We start from the raw sequence: 8,821 nt of genomic DNA, 5'->3' as shown, positions 1-8,821 counted from the left end.
TTTATCGTCGACTTTTTTAATTTAAAAAAATGACGCAGCGTTTTAAAACAATGTTTTTTTCTGAATCACACAGCTTCCATAGAAAGCTATTTTGGGTATATATGGACTGATTTAAATGAAAAAAAGACCCAATAGTGATGTTTATGGGGCATATAGGAGTGCCAAGAAAGAAGCTCGTCAAAGGTAATGAATGTTTTATATTTTATTTCTGCGTTTTGTGTAGCGCCGGCTAAGCTAAATCTTTGTTTACGTCGCATTCAGGCATTTTGGGGTGTTGCAAGCTATCAGATAATAGCTTCTCATGCTTTCGCCGAAAAGCATTTTAAAAATCTGACTTGTTGGCTAGGTTCACAACGAGTGTAGCTTTAATTCAATACCCTGCATGTGAATTTTGATGAACGTTTGAGTTTTAACGAGTACATTTAGCAATTAGCGTAGCGCATTTGCATTTCCAGGTGTCTACTTGAGACATCTGCGTCTCAAGTAGGAGCAAGAAGTTAATTAAACATTTATAATATTTTTATTTAAATAGTATTAAAGATTGACAGGGATATATGACATCTGTGGAGATTCAGGATAAGGGATAGGATCGAGAACCTTAATTAACCTATATAAGGACTTTAGAAATTGACACCATAGACATGTTTTTTCAAAAAAAATCCATGAGTTTTAGATAAAGCCAAACAGTGAGACATTTAGTTAAAATTTGGAAGCAACACAGTTGTTACAGAGCAGAGAGGAAATGAACACAGATACCTCTTAAAAGTAGAGAAGACACATGACAGAGAATTGGTACAGGATAAATATGAATGGACGCCAAAGGGAGAATTGGACATACATGAGGATAATTTACTAATCTTACCTAAGTCATTATTTAGGGTAGATAAGGTTGTTACCTAGGTAGAGCCAGGTATCAAAAGGGGGATGGAGAAGTTTGTGGTCTAGGATAGGACACTTAGTGGCCTATTGGATAATAAACTAATACTAATTTTAAAAATATATTTTTTTAGCTAACAAATAGGCATAGAAGTTAAAGATATAATCATATAAAACATATGAGAAACTTTGTTAACCAAGCCTGTATGTCCAGGATTTTATGAATTACAGGTGAAGTCACTCAATCCAGTCCCTGAGGCCTGTTGGGGCGACCATACCAAGGACTCCTGGTGACAGCTAGCTGAAAGAGATACCCAGATTCATATCACACTGAGGGAGGGTAGGACACAATGACACTGTCGAACAATAACAGTGTTCGTGAGGAGAATTGGAATAAACAGAATTCCGGGGGCCATCTCTCGAATGAAGTAATCCTCCCTGTCCTATCAGCCCTGTTTTCTCTCGAATGAAGATCTCCTTTCAGTCATTCCATCCCTGTTTTTGTTCATAGAATTGAAAGTGTGTCTGGCTCTTGTTAATGATGTGTTCTCTGGAAGAGGGTGGGGCTTCACATGTGCGCTGAACGTCCTGAGCTGTTTAATTGTAGGGGCCATAGTCCTGATCCACCATGATCCCCCGGAGAAGGCCAAAGGGGGTAACTTGAGTCATGTGCTAGACGAGGGAACTTTGATATTACCAAAGCATCTCAAAAGATCACTGAAACAAGGAAGTGAGAGTGGAATTGGGTGAGGATATCTCAGTCGAATTTTATGTAGACCAAATGGGGTCATTCACTCCTTGGCAGTCTAGAACCATGGGTCTCTATGGGAAGTGTTTGTGTAAATCACCGTGTAATTCATGGAGTCAGGTCATAGCTCACACTGAAAGGGATGGCTATGTAAACCATTCACCCAATTTGGGACCAGATGGAGTATAGTAAGGGTTGGTGTTTTGGACTGTGTTCCCGAGCAGAGGAAGTATTGTATAAAGGTACGAATTAACATTAAAACGGTAAAGACCCAGGATCTCGGGTTATGGTATGTAGGCTTCGACCAGTTTTCAACTGATACTATGGTACCGTTCCAGGTGGCAGAGGTTAGAGTTGATAAGGAGAATCTGGTCGGCCGGAGTTCAACCAATCTCTCTAACACAACGGATAGTCCTAGTGTAATCATCCAGGGTGAAGGACCAGTACGAATAGTTCAGACCAAAGACCGCAAAGAAGTTATAGAAGTGGAGACTGGGTTTGGGGATTCCAACTTATGGTTGGAATGGATTTCAATAAGTTAAAGTGGGCCAGGGCTGACATCTGGTGGTTGTGTGGGGGAATGATGTTATGGCCAGTATTACCGACAGAGTGGACAGGATTATTGTGCCCTTGTACATTTGGGAATGCCTTTCACACTCATTCAACACCAAGACATGAAGTTAGCCAAACGGGAGAAAAGAGGTACTCCATCTGGGTCTTTTGATGACAGAGTATATATTTAGAACATTGGGGTTCCACGGGGGGGGGGGGGGGGGGGGGGGGGTTCAAAGCAAGAAATCAGATCCTAGCAGGATTAGAGTCAAGCATTTTCTGGTGCCTACTCTCAATGAGAATGTGGACTGGATTAATTATATTTATTATAATCAACAGCGCTTTATCAATTATATCAGAGATGCTATTAGAGGTTTGGCAGAACAGACTGAAGCAACCAGCCTGATGGCTTGGCAGAATAGAATTGCATTCGATATGTTATTGGCTGAAAAGGGAGGAGTATGCGTGATCTTCGGGACCATGTGTTGTACTTTCATCCCAAATGACACAGCTCCGGACGAATCAGTGACCGAAGCCTCAGCTTGTTTGACCACCCTGGCTCACGGTTTGGCAGAAAACTCTGGGGTGGATACTTATCGGACTAATTGGTTTGATAGTACGTTTGGAAAATGGAAAAATGTTATGATCACTGTGTTATGGGCTACATTCACCTGTGTGACTGTTTTAGTTTTATGTGGCTGTTGTCTAATTCCCTGTGTACGAGGCCTTATTTCCAGGACTCTGGAGAAATCGATGACACAACAGATGGTGAGGTATGGGCCGATTCCAAGTTCTGACCCGTGGAGTGCTGAATGCATGTCTACAGAACAAGTAGACGATTATGGATCCTTCATTTGCGGGGAACTTATGTTTGATGAGACCATTTTTTATATTTAGGGAGGTTAGGTTGTACCTTGTTTCAATATTAGACAGTTTTTTTAATGAAGATTGTAACGAAAATCCTGATAATAAGAGTTATGATTCTGATGTAGGCCTTAAAACAGTCAGTGCGAATGCAAGTAGGGGTCTATGTATAAATATTTATAATAAAAATAGAAGTATGCTTTTTAATATTTTAATAAAACTAGATGTGTGATTGGATGTATAATTATTTATAATAAAAATAGAAGTATGCTTTTTAATATTTTAATAAAACTAGATGTGTGATTGGATGTATAATTATTTATAATAAAAATAGAAGTATGCTTTTTAATATTTTAATATAACTAGATGTGTGATTGGATGTATAATATTTAATCATAGGGTGGATATGTTAAGGGAATTTTTATCAATAATGACTATGTATACATTTCAATCAGGACCGACTAATCAAAATAATATTATGTTACTGTATAGATGTATGAATTTTCTTTTTAATCCTAATACTGAATATAATGTGTGTAAATATAATCAAGAATTAGAACAATGACTGTCTGTTCCTTGGTAGAAATGAATGAATTCATAGACAGACTGGCTAGAATCCTTATCTACACAGGCAGACCTTGGCTATAGGCGAGGTGGGAAGACTTGAGAACTATAGAGCCTTTCTACCCGTGTCAAGAAGAGACGGAACATTTAGAAAACGCTGACGTCATTTATTTTACGTATCTTAAGTCTTGAGAACCATACAGCCATTGTACTGGAGCGGAGATGAGACGGGGTAGTACGAAAACTAATGACGTAATTTTCAGTTTATAATCTGTGGTAAACTGTATCATGTTCAGTACTCTCGAGAATAAACGCTGCTGATAGATTTTGAGACTGGTCTCTGTCCAATTCATGCAAAAAAGAGTCTTGAAAATTCTTAGAAATTGACAGTGTTTAATTTTAATTGGGTATTAAAACATATAGGAATTTAATTCCTGTTTCAGGTGATAACTGTGTTTGTGGAGTAAAGCATGTGTATCTGTTGGTTTGAAATAAACTTTAGTGAATATTGTTTTTTGAGACTGATTTAATGTGATTAAAGAAAACTGTAGTATCCAATACGTGTACTTCACATGGATCTATTATGTATTTAACCTTAATGGATGGGTGGTGACTGAGAATGATAATGAATAGTTGGATATCATGAGGCCAGGCTCCTATAATGTCGTCTAGAAGTCTGTAATAGAATGTACGTTGATGTGGGCACTTGGCCAATGCCTCTCTCTCCCATTCAGCCATGTAAAAGTTTGCATATGCCGGGGCAAATTTCTTGCCCATAGCTGTTCCCTCCACCTGTAAGTAGTGCTCATCATTGAATATAAAGTCATTGTGTGTGAGGCTGATTTCTAATAATTGTAGTATTTCATTGTCTGGTCTATTGCTATCTGGGTGTGCATGGAAAATATTTCTGACCGTCTGTACTCCTGTTGCTGTATTTATGTTAGTGTATAAGCTATCAATGTCTATAGTGAATATATATGTTTGGGAGGGAACAACTATGGGTTTGATCTTCTCAAGAAAGTGATAAGTGTCTCTGAGGTAGCTGGGGTGTCTAGTGGAGAGAGGGTTGATATAATGATCTATATAGTGGGCTATGTTGTATGATTCGCTATTACAGTCTGATACGATTGTCCTGCCAGGAGGAACTTCATAGGGAATAGTCCAGGTTTCTGGTTCTTTATGAATTTTGCAAAGCAGGTAAAACAGTCTAGGTGGTGGAGTGTCTGGTCCAAATAGAAAGTCTCATTGTTTTTTCGTGATGTGCCGTTTATCATAAAGTGTTTGTATGATTCTACGTAATTTAGTCTGGGTCTGTGGTTGTAGGTTTCCTATTGGTACATAATACTTGGTGTTGGGTAACTGTCTATTTGCCTCGTATGTGTATTGATGTTTATCTAGGATCACTGTTTTAGATCCCTTATCTGCCGGTTTCAATATTATGTGAGTGTTGTTTATAAGTTCTTTTATGGCTTGTCTTTCGATGCGGGTGATGTTGTCCTCTCTATCTGCCTGGGTGTGATAGTAGTGAAGGGTGTCTTGGTTGGTTCTTTACCCTCCTATCTATCTGGGACAGTTTGGGTTCCCAGATTGAAGGAAGGGTGAATGGTAAATGGTTGTCATTTGTCTGATAGTCAAAGTAGTCTAGAAGTTTAAGTCATCTATGATAATTATGTGTGTCCCTATGAAGTTCCTCCCAGTCAAATTTACCAGGGCAGGGAATGAAAGACAACCCCCTCTCCAAAAGTTGGGTCTGTGCTGTTGTGAGTTGAAAAGACTTGGATAAATTCATGATGTTTGATGAGAGGGGGTCAACTACCCCCTCTGCTGGGTAATCTAAGAAAGCAACTGGGGGAGGAAAGGGGGGAGAGAGTACAGGGGGTTGGGGGGAAAAGAAGGGTGTGGTGTGGCCTAGGTGGGTCCACATTTTGGGTAGAGCCTATTCTAAATTTAGCTGCTCACACCAATTCTTAAAAATGAGGTCTGCTGTGGTTGTTGTCCAGTGTATCAGGTCTGTTGTTGTGTGGAATTCATCATGGGGTATCTCCAAGAGAAATGGGCCATGTGTGGTGATGTAACCGTTAATGACTGAGGTTTCATTTTCGATCTGGTGAAAGGAGGTGTGAGTGGTTAATAATGGGGATGTAAATAATTGCATTTGGTGACAAGTGACTCTTGCTTCCTTGTGCATTGATGCAATCTGTTTGATGTTTTGTATGGGTCATTATCCATATTGTTTATGCCCACTGAGAGAACCTCTGTTCTCTCCAGAACCTTTGTGAAATGGTAAAATGTTGCTCCAGGGTAACTGTCCACTTGTATGTTTGGGTTATGAAATGGAGGGATTCTATTAACATTTGAGTCTCCCAAGACTAGTATTGGTTTATTTCCCTTAAAATTTCAATCCGCCACCTTGCCTTTTGGTCTGTCTTTATGGTACGATGGTTTCTGGAGGGTTGCTGGGGTTGGGGGTTGATGCTGGGGCTGAGGCTGGGGTTGCGGGTTGATGCTGGGGCTGAGGCTGGGGTTGGGGGTTGATGCTGGGGCTGAGGCTGGGGTTGGGGGTTGATGCTGGGGCTGAAGCTGGGGTTGGGGGTTGATGCTGGGGCTGAAGCTGGGGTTGGGGGTTGATGCTGGGGCTGAGGCTGGGGTTGGGGTTGGAATTCAAACTGGGGTGAGTATGTTGAGGCGCCAGTTATACAGGGGTCTCGGACTGGCAGTGACATGGTGTCTTTTTGGGAGGGCTCAGATTGGTTGTTTTTGGGTTGTTGCCCATTGTTTTGTCCATTAATCGTCATTTGCCCCTGGAACTGCCCAGTCCTAGTCTCACCCCCTGATGTGGCGCCTCCTGTTGGTGAGAGCGATAGAGGTGAAATCCTTTCCAATATTTTAACTGAAACATTGCTGTGTTTAGGAGTTTTAACCAGGGGATTGGGGAGTGTTGCTATAACATTGAGGGTTTCTGGCTGCAGGCCCTATGGTGGAACTCAACTGGGGCCTGGATTAAATTAGAGGTGTTAGTGGTTATCAATTCAAGGTTGAAGCCTATGGTGGGCGATTGGGACCAATGATACGTTGAATACTGTTCTCCTGGGTGGTCCCTGGGTTGTTCAATCTCTGTGGGTCAAGGGGAAGTGGAGGTAGGGGTTATCATTATCTCCTTTCCTTTTACTTTGGAAGAAAGGGAGGGAGTGGGTGCCATGTTGTTCTTAGAATGAGATGGGGAGTTGTTTGGGGCAATATTGCTGACATCTATCTGTGTCTGCGAAGGTGCAACAGGGGAAGAGGGTGTTGAGGTACAGATCCCTATCTCAGTAGAAGATTGTGTCTGAGGAAGAGGAGGATACTGATTATTTAGCTTCTGGTTTAAAGAGCACTGTGCTGGGGAAGGGCGTGGCCCCAATGGTGATGATTGTTTTTGAGAAGCCTGAGGGTTAACTAGAGGAGAGAACTTGGGTAAAGGAGGGAAGTCCTCCAACGAGGATGAGAAAGGAACTGGTGCTGAAGTGGTGGGCAGAGAAATCAACTGTCGTGGGGCCTGGATTTGAGCTGAGGCTGTATGCCAGGGGTTCTGTTGTTGTTCCAGTGAACCGGGAGCCACTGAGCTGAGGCTGTATGCCAGGGGTTCTGTTGTTGTTCCAGTGGACCGGGAGCCAATGAGCTGAGGCTGTATGCCAGGGGTTCTGTTGTTGTTCCAGTGGACCGGGAGCCAATGAGCTGAGGCTGTATGCCAGGGGTTCTGTTGTTGTTCCAGTGGACCGGGAGCCAATGAGCTGAGGCTGTATGCCAGGGGTTCTGTTGTTGTTCCAGTGGACCGGGAGCCAATGAGCTGAGGCTGTATGCCAGGGGATCTGTTGTTGTTCCAGTGGACCGGGAGCCAATGAGCTGAGGCTGTATGCCAGGGGTTCTGTTGTTGTTCCAGTGGACCGGGAGCCAATGAGCTGAGGCTGTATGCCAGGGGTTCTGTTGTTGTTCCAGTGGACCGGGAGCCAATGAGCTGAGGCTGTATGCCAGGGGTTCTGTTGTTGTTCCAGTGGACCGGGAGCCAATGAGCTGAGGCTGTATGCCAGGGGTTCTGTTGTTGTTCCAGTGGACCGGGAGCCAATGAGCTGAGGCTGTATGCCAGGGGTTCTGTTGTTGTTCCAGTGGACCGGGAGCCAATGAGCTGAGGCTGTATGCCAGGGGTTCTGTTGTTGTTCCAGTGGACCGGGAGCCAATGAGCTGAGGCTGTATGCCAGGGGTTCTGTTGTTGTTCCAGTGGACTGGGAGCCAATGAGCTGAGGCTGTATGCCAGGGGTTCTGTTGTTGTTCCAGTGGACCGGGAGCCAATGAGCTGAGGCTGTATGCCAGGGGTTCTGTTGTTGTTCCAGTGGACCGGGAGCCAATGTGGTTATTGGCTGGGGGGAGGCTGAGGGGAAGGGGAGCTCTGTAGTGGGGTAAGAAAGGGTAGCCCTAGGGAGTTGTCTGGCGTGAGTTTCTAAGGAATGGTTCAACATTGTTTCCACTGTAGTGATGGTAGTGTGTGTCAGTTTGTGTGTGTATCTCTTATGCGCCCAGCCCACAGCTATGTGCAATGCAAGAGTGTTGAATGTATTGGGTGGTTGTGTGAGTGATTCGATAACTGTCTGGTAGTGTATTTGTAATATGTTCATGTTATTGTTCATCCATTGCTGTGTGTTCTGTAGTACTTGGGTTACAGTGTAATCTGTGGGTGAGGATGGCTTGATCAAATTGGTGAGTCTGCTCCCCTGTCTCATCATGCCACTAGGGAACCTTCGGCCTGAGATGGCTTTATCAATGATTTCTTTATGATGGATGGCCTGTATCAATTTGAAGTACAGTTTTGATGTTTGCCTCATCAGGGGGTTGGTTTAGGCGTGGCTGTCTGCTGAGAGGGGGGTGTGGGACTCTATTAGTGGGGGGTTGTAAGACTGTTGTTAAGGGGTTGTTGGGCTCTACTACTGCGTTGCTGCGTTACTATACTCATAAGGGACTGCATGGTTTTCTATACCTGTTATGGTGGGTGTCGTTCCCTAGTAGGGGCATTTGTAAGGATTCTGTATGGAGGAATGGTATAATATCATTCCCAATGTGTTCTCCAACTCATAAAACCTTTCAGAAAAAGGCTCAGTGCCGTTATCCACACAAGGTGAGGTATTGAAAGGGGTGTCAATTTTGACCCCGAACCTTTAGAGAGAAAAAGTATTACTTGTTAAACAC

This window comes from Oncorhynchus mykiss, chromosome 21 (genome assembly GCF_057628025.1).
Source record: "Oncorhynchus mykiss isolate SJ-2025 chromosome 21, ASM5762802v1, whole genome shotgun sequence".
In the NCBI taxonomy this organism is placed as follows: Eukaryota; Metazoa; Chordata; class Actinopteri; order Salmoniformes; family Salmonidae; genus Oncorhynchus; species Oncorhynchus mykiss.
Note: the sequence above shows the minus strand (reverse complement) of the source record.